The 15,000-nt window shown below is 37.3% G+C and overlaps 1 long non-coding RNA gene across 2 annotated transcripts in view; it reads left to right on the forward strand.

The window, feature by feature from the left end:
* Positions 1–15,000, forward strand: part of LOC136851748 (uncharacterized) — a 144,056-nt gene that overhangs the window by 127,075 nt on the left and 1,981 nt on the right. The gene's annotated exons all lie outside the window — the stretch shown is intronic.

A 15,000-nucleotide genomic window follows, 5' to 3' on the forward strand; every position in this document is an offset into this window, starting at 1 on the left:
GTTTCAAAAAATTTTATAGTACGCAGATCTAAATCTTCATTATAAATTAAGCGGTGGTAAAGCCTCAGACCCCTGGAAGGTTTTTTTTTTTATTTGGTTGTCACTTTTAGTGTAAAAAGTCTTATTGCAACACAACTTGGCTGTGTGAAGTTCCAGGCGTCGGAGCTTCCTTAGACTGACGGCTGTGTTGTCATGAAGAAATACTAGAAAAATGCTTCTCCAGTTTCTAGAATTTGTCTTAGTTTTTTCTTTACCCTGGGAGGTGTTAGGCTCTTCAAAACTTTTTTTTTTTAATTCGCAGCTTGTACTTTTGAAGTAATTGGTATCGGCCAGAGTCAGTATAATTCCTGATTAAATTTTTCCTTATAGAAGCTAAACCTGGGTACGAATCGATTCACTTGCAAACTCCGTGTGATTAGTGTCGTCGTTTTCTGTATCGACTATTTTTTAACCCTTGGCATTCAAGGCAGAAGATTCCTTACTGCCTTTTGTAAGGCGACTCTAATAATTTCCTTATATATTATTCTAATATGCACTTAGATAAATTATTATTAACAATTCCATTAGTAAATGATCACTCCCTAATACAAAAGTATTGCAAGCAAGGACGAACATAATTTTATATAAAACCCAAAGAACACCCTTTAACAAAAAATCTTTCTGTACCTGTGTATAGCCTGTAACTGAAACAGAGGATATTATTATTATTATTATTATTATTATTATTATTATTATTATTATTATTATTATTATTTCCTCGCGGACTGTAGCGAATGCATCCAGCCTTCCATAAAGGCGGCGAGACTGTTCAGCCTACCCGTAAACAGCTTGAACATTTTTCCCCTTTGACAGTGGAAGAATGGAGAATGCTGATTCAAATTCTCCCTCGGTCTCGGCAGCGGCATAATAATTGTCCGGAATTCCTGGCATAAATGCACAGCCACTAACTGCTGAACTCTGTGGCCTTCGGAGCTGGTAATCTCCTATGCGTGGATCTGGCTCCTTTGAAATTCGAGTTGTTGCCAAATGTCGATGATGCTGCGTGCTGTTGCGTCATTGGCTCGGTGGCCAAGTGCGTGTCTCTCTCGTCTCGTTATGTTGATGCTTCGTTTTGCATGTCATTTAATTTATAGTGTTTTCACTTTTAAATGGACTCGATTTCGGTTGGTATTTTGCTGAATTTAAATGCAGGAATTACGCTTTATTTTTCTGGCGCAGTTAGACTTTAGACTAAATCAATAGAGACAGAGAAAAGTAAACATCAAGAGAATGATGCCGGGTTCAGTATAGTGAATTTCAGTTTGCGGTGGGTATCATGTTCATGATGGTAACTGCATAATTATTTTTTTTTATTATTGCAGTGGCATATGCAAATAACTACTGTACATTTATCCAGCAACCAATAAAAGCATTTTTTATGTACGAAAAAATCTATAAACTGCAGCGTTACAAACGTAAACACTAACATTTACATTTATGAGAACAGTTGGTACACATTACCTTAGATTTTATTTTATGTAGTCAGAATTACTTTTATTTACGTCCACAGGAAGCATTCTGTATTGAACACAAATATCTATTGAACTGAACAAGATACCCAAAGGTAAAAATATTGGGGTACATTCAAATGCTCACGAATTTAGATCACACTGCTTCAGTAATGATTCTTAATTAATTATTTCCTGCAATAAGTAGTATATGATAAGCTTTCATAAAGTGAAAATGAGATTTACTAAACGCGAAGAAAAACACCAGTCATTGTACCTGTTCCCCCCCAGTTTCTCTCTCTCTCTCTCTCTCTCTCTCTCTCTCTCTCTCTCTCTCTCTCTCTCTCTACTATTCAATGATACTTAAGAAGACATCCTGCCTTGTCCTTTCTCCATTCGGGAAGAACTCGAAACATCGTCAGAACATCGATTGATTCTTTTTTTGTATTCCTTCTTGCCCTTTATTGCGCAGTTGCATCGTTCTTTCTCTCTCTTTCTTGATTACCACAATTTTTTTATACTTTATGAGGAAGTTCTATTGGTTCTCTTGGGCATGATCGACATTTTACTATATATCCCATTCTTTCTCGTGAATTTATCAGACCTGAGCACAATGAGGTACATTGGTTTCATGTCACGTTGTTTAGAATTAAGTGAATGAATGAAAACACAAGGACACTTCGAAACACGCACACACAAACATAACATATATATATATATATGTATATATATATATATATATATATATATATATATATATATATATATATATATATATATAAGTATATATAAAATGAAACAACAGAGTGCAAGATCATTCACCTTTATTCTAATGCATTTTCTTGAAAATGCCTTATAGTAAAGGAGAAAGCATCTTCCACTCCATTTCTGGTGGCCACATAATCTGTTTATATTTTATACCTTGTTACCATTCCCGTGATTATGGAATACACACACATACACACACACATATGTACCACACACATATATATTATATATTTACAGATGTGCATATATGTGTACATATATTTATATTTATATATTCTACATTATATATATACATATATAGATGTATATATGTATATATGTGTATATATATATATATATATATACAGTATCTTCTTCGTCTTTAACGTGCATTTTTCCCATTATTATATGGGGTAAGCACGATGCCTTCTTTTGAAGGACTTTGATTTGGCGGTGGGGTAGGCCGTAGCCTCGATCGGCTGCCCTGCCTGACATCGCTTAGACCCCGGTAGCGAATGTGTACATGTTACCAAATCCCCAGCTCCCTTTCTCCCAGCAGCGAGGAGAACTGGGCGATATTGACAGTTCGAGACGTGTGAGGTGTCTGTTATGTTTTTTGAAGGTGTTGGAGTGGCTTTGTTTATTTGTGTATTAATCTGTAACACCCATTTGCTTTCAGCAAACCTATCCGTTGATTACATACGTAATCCCGGGGTGTCTACACGGATAGCAAAGTGTCCACCTCTCTGACCGGTCGGCTGCGGGATTGAACCCTCGCCATATTTCTATGAAGTCTGATTGCTACTTTATATAACTAGCCATATATATATATATATATATATATATATATATATATATATATATATATATATATATATATATATATATATATATGTGTATGTGTGTGTGTGTGTGTGTGTGTGTGTTACAAAACTACTATGTCGTACTTCTAAGAAATTCGAGGTAAAAGCCACAATGAAATGCATGTCGTAAAACATAGTGCGTTTAAAATCATATATATTTACTGAGCTTACAGCTTTCGTCCAAATACTGTCAGCAAGTCTGCAGTAGTCAGACGATATCTCCAAGCTCCGTAAATATAGTTTTAATACATTATTGTTACATAACATGTATTATATTGTGAATCTTACCTGACAGACACGTACATTATATACACACTTATATATATATATATATATATATATATATATATATATATATATATATATAGATATGTATGTATATATACATATATATATATATATATATATATATATATATACCCCATATATATATATATATATATGAAAATGTATGTATGTATGTATGTATGTATGTATGTATACACACACGCAATCCAAACCCCATTCCAACAGACGAAGAAAACAGAGAGAGAAAGAATACCCGCAGGTAAAGGAATCCTCTCCTTTATCTCAAAAAGCATCGCGGCTACGTGACAAGGGCCGTCTTAATATTAGCCCGCCATATACATTATCAATGACAGCTACTTCTTTCTCCGCTCCATTGTGCTTGGTGGTGATCCTTTAACGTTTTCCTCGCAGTCTTTTCTCTTTTGGGATTTTGGCGTTTTTCCTCTCGTTTTATTTCCCGGAGTTTGTTCTCAGTGTGATGTGAGAGGTTATGAGATGACGTTGGAAATGGTGGTGATGATGCCGATAGTCCTTGATAGTAAGGCTGTTGTTATGGTATTCAAGTTATTGTCAGTATCACTCGTAACTACAGTATATGAAGCGAACCTGCTACTACAACTACTTCCATTAATAATAATAATAATAATAATAATAATAATAATAAATATAATAATGATAATAATAATAATAAATTGCGTCAATAACCTAGATGTTGTGACGCGAGTTTCAGCCACCATAAATCAGTGAATTTAATAATAATAATAATAATAATAATAATAATAATAATAATAATAATAATAATAATAATAATAATAATAACAGAGGGACCAGTACAGTAAATATAGTATATCGAAAAATAGTAAAACCGGTTTCATAAGATACAAAAATTAATTCAGTAATCCGAGAGAAATTATTTCTTATTCACTCTAACTCTGAGGTCACTCAGAATAGTGAACCATCGACAAAAAAAAAAAAATCCCCCATGGAGTGGAAGTTACATTCCATTTGTTTTCTCTTATAAATTTCAAACTTTTCTTGTTTAAATCTAATAGAAAGAGTGGTGTGTATTGCATTTTCCTGTATAATTAACTGTATTAATCTAATATTATAATGAGACTGCCGACAATTTCATTTTAATTTATTGGATCTTTCATTCTGGTGCTGACATTTTCCTCTGCCATTTATTTCCTTTATTATCTAACATTTGATCCCACCTTCATTTTCGTGTATAGCCCACTGACGTTATCATCCACGTTACGTGACAACCTTTCTTTTCATGCATAATGCATTGCTTTTATCCTAAATTTGTTAGTGGTTGCATTCCTGGTGTGATATATTAAAATTTTCGTTTGAATTCTGATACGTTTCACTTTTGCAAGGAAACTATTTGTTGTTAATAAAATTTCAGACTCGGGAGGTTTCCCGTTTCATACTTCTTCTTACGTCAAGTGGACTTGAATACAGTACTTATAAATAATGGATGGTCTAGAATGTGCTCTTATTATTTCTTATAAATAATGAATGGCCTGGAGTTGCTCTTGTTACTTCGTGTAAATAATGAATGGTATAGAATTTGCTCTTATTATTCCCTATAAGTAATGAATGGTCTAGAATTTGCTCTTATTATTTCCTATGAATAATGAATGGTCTAGAATTTGCTCTTATTATTTCCTATAAATAATGAATGGTCAAGAATTTGCTCTTATTTCCTATAAATAATGAATGGTCTAGAATTTGCTCTTATTATTCGCTATTTGCATGTAATTAATTTTAATACTGTCAAGCTCTTCTCTCGGGAATTTATCCAGACATATCCTAGTTAAATAGAGGGTTATTGCCTGAAATTATAATTTTCTCAGGTCCATAATGAAAGGTTCTTGTGTAGGATAAAGTATACTCCGCGCGTCCAAACCTATTCAAGTGACTTACTGAGAATGATCTGTCATCATTCCATTAAGCTTACTGATTCTGAGCTGTGAAAACATTCATCACGCAAATTCTGGTACTGATTATAGTGGAATCCGAATTATGTACCGGATTTTACACTAAGGAATTTTTACCATGAGGCATTCCATGAAGTTAGATCTTCACATCCAGGCACTGGATTACCAGGGAGGTGGGATTATTATTATTCTAAAAGATGATTTAATGACAGACTAGCAATCTAACAGAAGCATTAATTAAAAGACCATTTTGAACAATTCCCCCGTACAATGCTTCACATGATATCACTGGCCTTCGACCAAACATGACTCGTATTGTCCTTTTTTGTGTCCTCACAGTCCTCTCTCCGTTTATTATTATTATTAGTATTATTATTATTATTATTATTATTATTATTATTATTATTATTATTATTATTATTATTATAACTTCGCACGCCCGGAATTCCAAGCCGCAACCTTTTTCGCAAGCGACCTGTTATCCTCTGGAACGGGGGACCGTCTGGGAACACCTCGATAAAAAACAATTAAGTTCCTGTCAGTGATTCCCGATAGGACTTGAAGGATCGGTGGTAATTGCTAGCTGCAAAGGGCAAAGCCAGGTTAACCTGGTGTCGATAGGATGAAGGGTAGCTGTGATCATCCTCCGAGGTCCAATAGCTTTGGGGTACCTTGGCATGGGAGTAATTTTCGCCAAGCAAATAATAATAATAATAATAATAATAATAATAATAATAATAATAATAATAATAATGAGGAATTTGGGGCGATTCTTGAATAGTTCTATTAAGTCATTGTATATTCTATGACGATTATTAATTTTATTTCTATTTCCGAACTAGCAATTTGATTTGGATGCTATTTATTGACAAATGCATTGCATTACACTTAACGATTAAATAGGTTTTCTCAGTTTTCGTCATTTAGAATTGCAGCGAGCCATAATTCTTCAAAAAGACAATGCTAAATAGCATTATTTGTTACGTTATTTCGGCAACATTTCCTTTTAAAATTTCGGTGATGAGACTTTTCTCTTTGGTTCCGGCTATTGAAATTTTTGACGTAAACATTTCTCCTATATTTTAGTTTGTATTTTGACTAGTTATTTTCTCATTTTTTAATTAACAGAATACTCGGAATCTTACATTTTCACCAAAATTTCTGTCAGTACTGAAAACAAGATGAAGTAACTTCTCTCACGTAGTCTTTTGTGTTTGATGATGAAACTAATTTACAAGAGGAATTATAAATTCCTCATATGTATGACAGCATCTGAATGCAAAGCATCAGCCTAAACAAATGTTTATTAATGCAATCAATCACACCACCTCGTAAGACTCCTGGCTGATAAGTAAATTAAGTGAAAACAATAGATATTAAAAAAAGGACTTTTCTGAAATGCAAAATTAAACCTTTTATTGGAAAACTCAAGAAATTTCGTTCCCTTGCATCAGCGCACAGAGTACCTAGAGGGGAGTGCCTCCAGGAAGCAGTAGAGCAAAAACAAATGACTATGTAGATTGAGAAGTGATAACGGGGACCTAAGGGTTATCTCTGTCTCCGTTTCATTGCTCGGGGTTAACGACTTGAAACTCCACCACGTTTCAACGCCGATAGACAAGAGTCTCAGATGCCACTTATTTGGTCGGAGTTTCCGCAGATTTTGGGTTCGAATGTTGCCCCAGTAATTCTTGAGGTAGGTATTTACAGGAAAATTTAGTTCGGCTTGAACTGTGGCATCTTGTTCTTTGAAGTGAGCTCAAAGAAAAGGGAGAATTCTTTCCTTTGAATAATAACAATTAAAATAATTGCAGATGTTTTACTTTTCTATCTACCCATTTATTTATTGGTTACCTTACTTTACTTTACTTGTCTTGGTAGCTGAGTGGCATCGCTGGCAACTACCCACTGGTGGCACAAAGTTCAAGACTTACTCAGGCTTGATAAACTGCCACTGCCCGCTACTCTACCCACTCTTTGAGCGGTGGGTGTGGGCTTTTGGGGGACTACTTTACCGTCTCTTTGAGGTGTGGGTGTGGGCTTTTAGGGGTCTACTTTACTGTCTCTTTGAGTTGTGGGTGTGGGGTTTTGGAGATGGACTTCATCGTCTCTTTTTGAGCTGTGGGTGTGGGCTTTTGGGGGACTACTTTACCGTCTCTTTGAGGTGTGGGTGTGGGCTTTTAGGGGTCTACTTTACTGTATCCTTGAGTTGTGGGTGTGGGGTTTTGGAGATGGACTTCATCGTCTCTTTTTGAGCTGTGGGTGTGGGCTTTTAGGGATCTACTTTACCGTCTCTTTGAGCTGTCGGTGTGGGCCTTTAAGCGTCAGCTTTACCGTCTCATTGGACTGTGAGTGTGAGATTTTGAGGTCTACTTTACCGTCTCTTTGAGGTGTGAGTGTGGGCTTTTAGCGGTCAACTTTACCGTCTTTTTGAGCTGTGGGTGGCAGCTTTTTGGGGTCTACTGTACCGTTTGAGCTGTGGATGTGGGCTTTTAGGGGTCTACTTGACCGTGTCTTTGAGCTAGGGGGTGTCTTTTTGGGGGTCTACTTTACCGTCTCTTTGAGCTGTGGGTGTGGTTTTTTAGGGGCCTACTTTACCGTCTCTTTGAGCTGTGGTTGTTTGCTTTTAGGGGTCTACTTTACTGTCTCTTGGAGCTGTGGGTGTGGGCTTTTAGGGGTCTACTTGACCGTGTCTTTGAACTGTGGGGGTGTCTTTTTCGGGGGCATACTTTACCGTGCCTTTGAGCTGTGGGTGTGGTTTTTTGGGGGCCTACTTTACCGTCTCTTTGAACTGTGGGTGTGGGCTTTTCGGAAACCCACGAGTTCAACTATTGAGCCGTCAGCAGCCATTTGCCTGAATCCCCTACGCCTGACGTGGGTGGCGATTGGCCTTGAGCGCCGAACACATATCTGTTTCTGTCAGTTAAAGGTTAAATAAATTCTAATACCATTGCAATAGTGTTCAGCGTAGTAAGTTGTTTTCAAAACTCTTGCTACTATATGTTCAAAGTTTTCCCACTGGTATAACATCTTTTCCAAAGTAATTTGAAGAAATGCCGTGTCTTATTAGAGCTACCTTATTCGAAAGAGTCTCACTGTTTGTCTGCATGCAAGTCTTTCTATGTCTGTGAATAACTCTTGGACTGTTGTGCATTGCAAAACAGACTGTACATCTGTTAGAAACACGAAGACGCTCCTCTCCCAAAGTTGGTATTGCAACACACAAACGCGTCCATAAGACAAAACCGAAACAGCAGCGGCAAATACTTTATGCAGCAGCTAAATGACCTGGTCTTTGCTTCACTACTCAGTGGTGACCTCTGTGCGGAAGGCCATTAAAATTAAGCAACTCTTCATGAGAACATAAATGCAAAGATATTTCTAAGTCAGAATCATCTAGAAGAACACGTTTTTCGAACCACCCGAAAAATTCAAGAATCAGTTTACCAAAACTAGTCATGGCATTAAATATGCAACGAGGAACCCGCAAAACTTCAGTCATGGCATTTACAACCATTCATCCAGCAGGTGAAGACTCTTTGTCGTAGTATATAGCCTAGCGCAGCGGAAGTCTAGAAGTAGCTCCCTCGAGCGATGAATAGTGTTATCATAAATTCTATATAAGCATAAGCAAAACATTCATATTTTATCTCTGACCTAACCTCCTCTTAGTCATTTATAACCCTCCCGTGCTATTATTTTCGGGCTCATTCGTTCTCACCTGCAGTCCTCTCCGTTTATCGTTCTTATATAATGCAGACCCGGACCAGCTCCCCGAGACTCATTTGCCTAGCATTTACTTCTCCAGGCTTAGAAACACACCTACCAAGTGTGAGGATTAATGCTGTATTCACCAATTCGCCACGCCATATCTCACAGAAACTTCAAACTCAAATCTTAACAATCTTCCTTTCTTAAATCTTCTTTAAAGATGGCTGCCCTAGAGGTAGGACGCCGAGGCTAAGGGATGATCTCTATGGCGCGGTAAGAAAGAGGAACATGCAGGGCAGCCAAAACTACCGTCGTTTATATCTTCATAAACCACAAACAGCGCGTTCTAGCTTCCATGTCCAGGCCCTGTACATCATCGGCCACTCAATAAAGCTAATTATTTATAATCCACGAGCTGTACTCGCTGCATATTAAGATGCGATAGCAAGTGATGAATTCCTTTCTCGCCTCTACTTCGCACTGGCAAAAGTGTACAATCTCCTTTTTTTTTTTATATTGGTTGCGATGCTAACTTCGATAGAGCAGCAGTTTTGTAATCCTAACTGAGAAACACAGGTAGCGAACGCGTACAAGACGAAATCCACACTCGATCTGATAGACGAATTTTCGTCTCTGTTTTTTCTCATGTCGAACAAGAAAAGAAACGGCTAATCGTCGAACGAAAAAAAAAAAGTGCTTGGATATCTTTCGAATGCGACCAAAGGCCACAATTTCATCCTGCATCTAGCTCTGCGTAACTTTGTCTCAATGAATGGAGATAACCGGCGTATGCGTTTAATGATATTCGTATGCAGCGCTGAAGAGCTACTGTAGGTGGCTTGTTAGACGAACAGATATATGCCTCCCTCTCTTATAAGGTTTGGACTCGGCTGTACCCTCTCCTATGTGGGAATCCTCTCTTAAATCTTTTGAGTTTGATCTTGAAAGAGTAGCGCCAGTTTTCGGTATAAAATTGATAATTTCATACCCGCTATATCATAGACATTTCCATCTTCCATTTGTCACAGTTGTTTTAGGATGAAAATTTTAAGATTTTCAGATGAAATACAGGATTTGTTTCAAAGGCTTTTGGAGATAATTTTTTTTTTATTTTTTAGACGGAGCTCAAAATTCTCTGGGTAACTTACAGACCTGTAATTTTGACAAAATTTTGCTCTAAAGAAATTATACTAAATTTTATGGTTCTAGCAGTCCATCTATAGCCACCACAATATACGAAAAAAAATATCAGAACGAATTTCGCTTTGCAAAGTTTCTTCATTTTTTAAAAAGAAATGGAACAACCAAGAACTCATCAGACAAAGGCAATACCTAGTCCTATTATTTTCTTTTCGTCGTACACTTGAATGAATAGTAATGAAACAGGCTTCAAACTAAATGAATGCGAGTGGACTAATTTCTTAAGAAATGCACATATCTCTCTAAGAGACGAACACATGTAGCTGAAATCAAACACATCGATGTATTTTTAAGAATTTCTTAATGTATTTTTAAAGGTGATTAAAAAATGAAGAGTAAATCAATAAGATATAAAAGTAAGGTTATTACAAGCATAAAATAAACAGATAAGAATGAGAATCCAGCGAGGATAAAGCTAATAAAGACACAGCTTTATGGACCAGTAAAGTTGTAAAGACGAAAAGCGAGCGGGCGACTTGTTTATCTAAAGACTTCGTAAATACTCTCGGGATTTCGAGGTAACATAAGAAGGTATTAGACACTGGCACTTTTGTATTTAACAGAGTAATAAAAGTGACTTCTTGATGTTTTATGAATTAAAAAGCTTATGTTACTGTTCAGTTTCTTGACAAGCCGTATTATGACCGTAGATTTAAAGAGAGAGAGAGAGAGAATGTCTGATCTAAAAGTATCTAAAAAAAGCTAATTCACAGATCGGAGTGATTAATATCAGTACAAGACAATAGATAATTATCCCATAACTGGAGTAATAACTTGTTTGCATAACCCACATGCACTGAAGAGATAAAAACACAGAAATGAAACGCGCGCGCGCGCACACACACACACACACACACACACACACACACACACACACACACACACACACGGAGATAAAAAAAAAACACGTAAAAAAAAAAAAAGCTAAACAAAACGCCCTCAACTTCTCCAAAGGAAGCCAAATCGAGACGGGACCATTTTTCAACGTCCCAAAATGCGGTAGCGCACCAAGGTGAGAGAGAGAGACCGCGCCGGTAGTAATTCCCAAACCATCTCATTTGCTGATCAGCAGCCATTAGGCAGAAGCGAGTCTGCCAGCCAAGGCCCAGAGATGATACGTTTGATATCTCAGGCGCTCAGGTCGGGCTTGTCTATTAAAGCAGCTGCAAATTACTGGCAGCTCGAAAATTTATACTGCGAGATTTCGGCGGGTCCTCGATTCTCCTTGAAAAGAAGAAGAAGAAAAGAAGAAGAAGAAGAAGAGGGAGAAGAGAGAGATTCTAGATTGCAAGCTAATCCGCTCCAGAGTCGAATGAATTCACAGAAAGAATAGACAAGGAAAGGGGACAGTATGTGATCTTGTTTCATGATTGAAACTTCGACTTGTTATAATAAAATCCACTCCCAAACGACTTGTTATAATAAAATCCACTCCCAAACGACTTGTTATAATAAAATCCACTCCCAAACGACTTGTTATAATAAAATCCACTCCCAAACATTGTTTTAAAAACATTAATAAAACTGACCTGAGTAATATTTTTGTTGTATTAGTAATCGTAGCAGCTATTTCGTTGCTCCTTGAAGGGATGTTTATATGTTAAACAAAAATCTACAGTCAAGTGGACTTCAGTGATACCAGAATCTTGAGCAGTTCAGTTACCTATTCCTCCCTTCGTTGCCGACTAGGGAAGAAGAAGAAGAAGAAGAAGAAGAAGAAGAAGAAGAAGAAGAAGAAGAAGAAGATAGTGAATGAGGATTTTAGTTTACTACTTACTAGAGCAGTCGGGAAGATATTCGGGTCCTCCCTAGCCGAGAGGGGTTTCGTATAAAACGTTGCGAGATAAACACGGGCAATGCCATGTTGGGCGCAGAGGCATAATTATATTTGTTTTCTCCCAGCGTCTCATTTACATAATTACGGAGTGCCTCCAGATTCAGAATATGCCAGCGGATTCCTTTCTTGGCGTTATTTCGGAAAGGAATGGAATAACAATTGGGTTATGGGGTTCCCAGCGGTTGTCGAGGCAGTACAAGGTTTTGCTATGGGAATGGGATTAAGGGGATTCTATTATTGTGTAGGGTCTATATGACGGAATTTATTGAAAGCAATGTGGTTAGAAAAATAAGACTGTAGTTTATCTTTACAAGGCATTCGGATGCAAATAATAATAATAATAATAATAATAATAATAATAATAATAATAATAATAATAATAATAAAGCGAGGTGCGTATCAATATGTTTTTTTTTTTTTGTCACATAACGGACTACTGATAAGACACTTACCACTGGCCCCCGTATAAATACTCGTATACTGAAGGAAGCTACTTGGGGTCCCAACTTGGGAACGGTATCCAACGTCCCTGGAGTCGGGATTTCCTGTCTGGGGATAAAGAATCTGTATCGCCCTCGGGTACAAAATTATAATGATGATTTAGAAATCATCGTCGAGACTTGAGAATTGGGTTAACAAGAATCCACGCTAGTCCTTTTGCCGTTTAGCGCAATTGGAAGATATTTAAATTGTAACTCTGGGTTTTTTAGATTTTTATCGATTATAATTTTCAGTGCAGTTCTGGAAAGTCACAAGAACTTTTTTTTTAATATTTTAAACTTTCCGTACATGGTATGAAGATAATTGTGAAGTTTATTATTATTATTATTATTATTATTATTATTATTATTATTATTATTATTATTATTATTATTATTATTATTATTATTCGCAGTTAGTAGCAAGTATTGTAATATTTATTTTGCTGATTTGTAAAGTTCAGCGCAGTTAAATTTCCAGATATTTAGTAATTACCGTCGTTAGTTTTACTCTCTATCTCTTGACAAGGTCCTAAAAAAAAAAGAAAAATAGTGATACGATAATGAGGGTCATATATCAGTGAAGTAAAACCACTTTTATGAAATATTTAATGGATAACCATTATAACTAATTCTCTCTCTCTCTCTCTCTCTCTCTCTCTCTCTCTCTCTCTCTCTCTCTCTCTCATAGTATGCTACATAACCTGGAAGTCTGGTATTCTTTTAACCTTTGAGTGTCTAGTTCCCTTTAATAAAATTCTAAATATTTATTGTTAATTGCTGAATAACAGATAAAAAAAATAAGACGAGGCCCCATAACACCTACAGTACACCGCAGACCGTGACTTCGTGATTTTTCCCCGGGACCGGGCACGGACTCCCATATCCCCGCGACCAGGCGATCACGGAACAGCAACCTGTGCCCATAGACGGATAGGGTACAAGGACACATGCCCCTATCCACGGGACGAAGGCGAAGACAAACAGTGCATGACGAGGACGGGACCATAAACTATTCGCCTATCCACCCGTCGGAGGAGCGACCTGGCCGTTGCCCATAAAAGCCCGTCCCAAACTGGTCTTAAACACACGAACAGGGTCGTATTTAAAGTCTGTCAACATACAATTTTAAGGTTGGTTTCACACTGATGTTAAACGTCCGGATAGCATCACTCTGGCGGATACCAGCGGGTGATTGGGGGATCGGGCCTGTGAGTGTGTGTGTGTTTGTGTGTGAGGCTGATACCGATAAGAGGTGGGGGTGGTGGGTAAAGAGGCTGAGAGGGTGGCGGGAGGAGGGGAGGGGGTTGGGATAGTCCTACGTGGGATGGGAGAGAAACGGAGAGAGTGGGTGGAATAATATGGGGAGAGGAAGATGCCACAATTAATCTCGAGAGAGAGATGTTCGGATAATCTATAGAGAGAGAGAGAGAGAGAGAGAGAGAGAGAGAGAGAGAGAGAGAGAGAGAGAGCAGTATTGCTTAGACCTGCAGATAAGAAAGAGGGAGACAGTGAATGACAAATATTTAATGTACTTGGAAGATATATCCAAATGAATCAGAAGTTAATTGATATCACTGTTCCATTATGGGAAAAGTACGAAGCTTTCGAAAAATCGGCATGGTGCCGCATAAGGAAGTCACTTTTCAGAGAGAGAGAGAGAGAGAGAGAGAGAGAGAGAGAGAGAGAGAGAGAGAGAGGGCTGAGGTAAAAGCAGTTTTGTCGTAATTAGATTACGCCAAGTCGCCTAGGGTTAACTGGCTTTTTCAGCATTCCAGAATTCTGAGTGTTTTTTTTTATTGGCCTTAAAAAATTCTATACTGTTACACCAACGCTGGCAAACCCGGAAAATTCTAAGGTTAATAAAATGTAAAATTTACTGTCTGTCATTAATAATATTCTCACATGATAACGAAATAAAAACCAGTATTCCGACTCACAGTCCGTTGGAAGATTATAAAATTCCCTAACTAAGCGCTCAGGAGAAAGAATAATCAGAAAAATATCGAAGAAAATATCGACGAGGGAAAGAAAAATCCGGAGGAAGAAAAAAAGCATCAGAAAAAGAGGAAAATAAGTGACATACACACCCGACCAACCTACCTGAGGAGTTTTATAGGAGTGATAAAGCCTATTAAATTTAGTCATAAGTCCATAGCGAGGCATCTTATCCATCGCTTGTAAAATGTGAGAGCATGTTCGGATACGAGAGGGGCATGTTCGGATATATCATTCGGCCATAAAGGATTTTTTTTTCCCCCCACTGTCAGATGCTCCGATCAGTCTCATCTCTTTCCCTTTTCCAGCGAGGAGAGAGAAAGAAAATAAAATTGAAATAAAAAAGAATATTATAGCATTCTGCGTTTGTTGATGTTCCTTGGATATTGTTATCGGGAGCGCCGACAACTGATGACACTGGTTCTTCTCTATCTCAAACAAAATATC

Source organism: Macrobrachium rosenbergii, chromosome 24 (assembly GCF_040412425.1).
Source record: "Macrobrachium rosenbergii isolate ZJJX-2024 chromosome 24, ASM4041242v1, whole genome shotgun sequence".
In the NCBI taxonomy this organism is placed as follows: Eukaryota; Metazoa; Arthropoda; class Malacostraca; order Decapoda; family Palaemonidae; genus Macrobrachium; species Macrobrachium rosenbergii.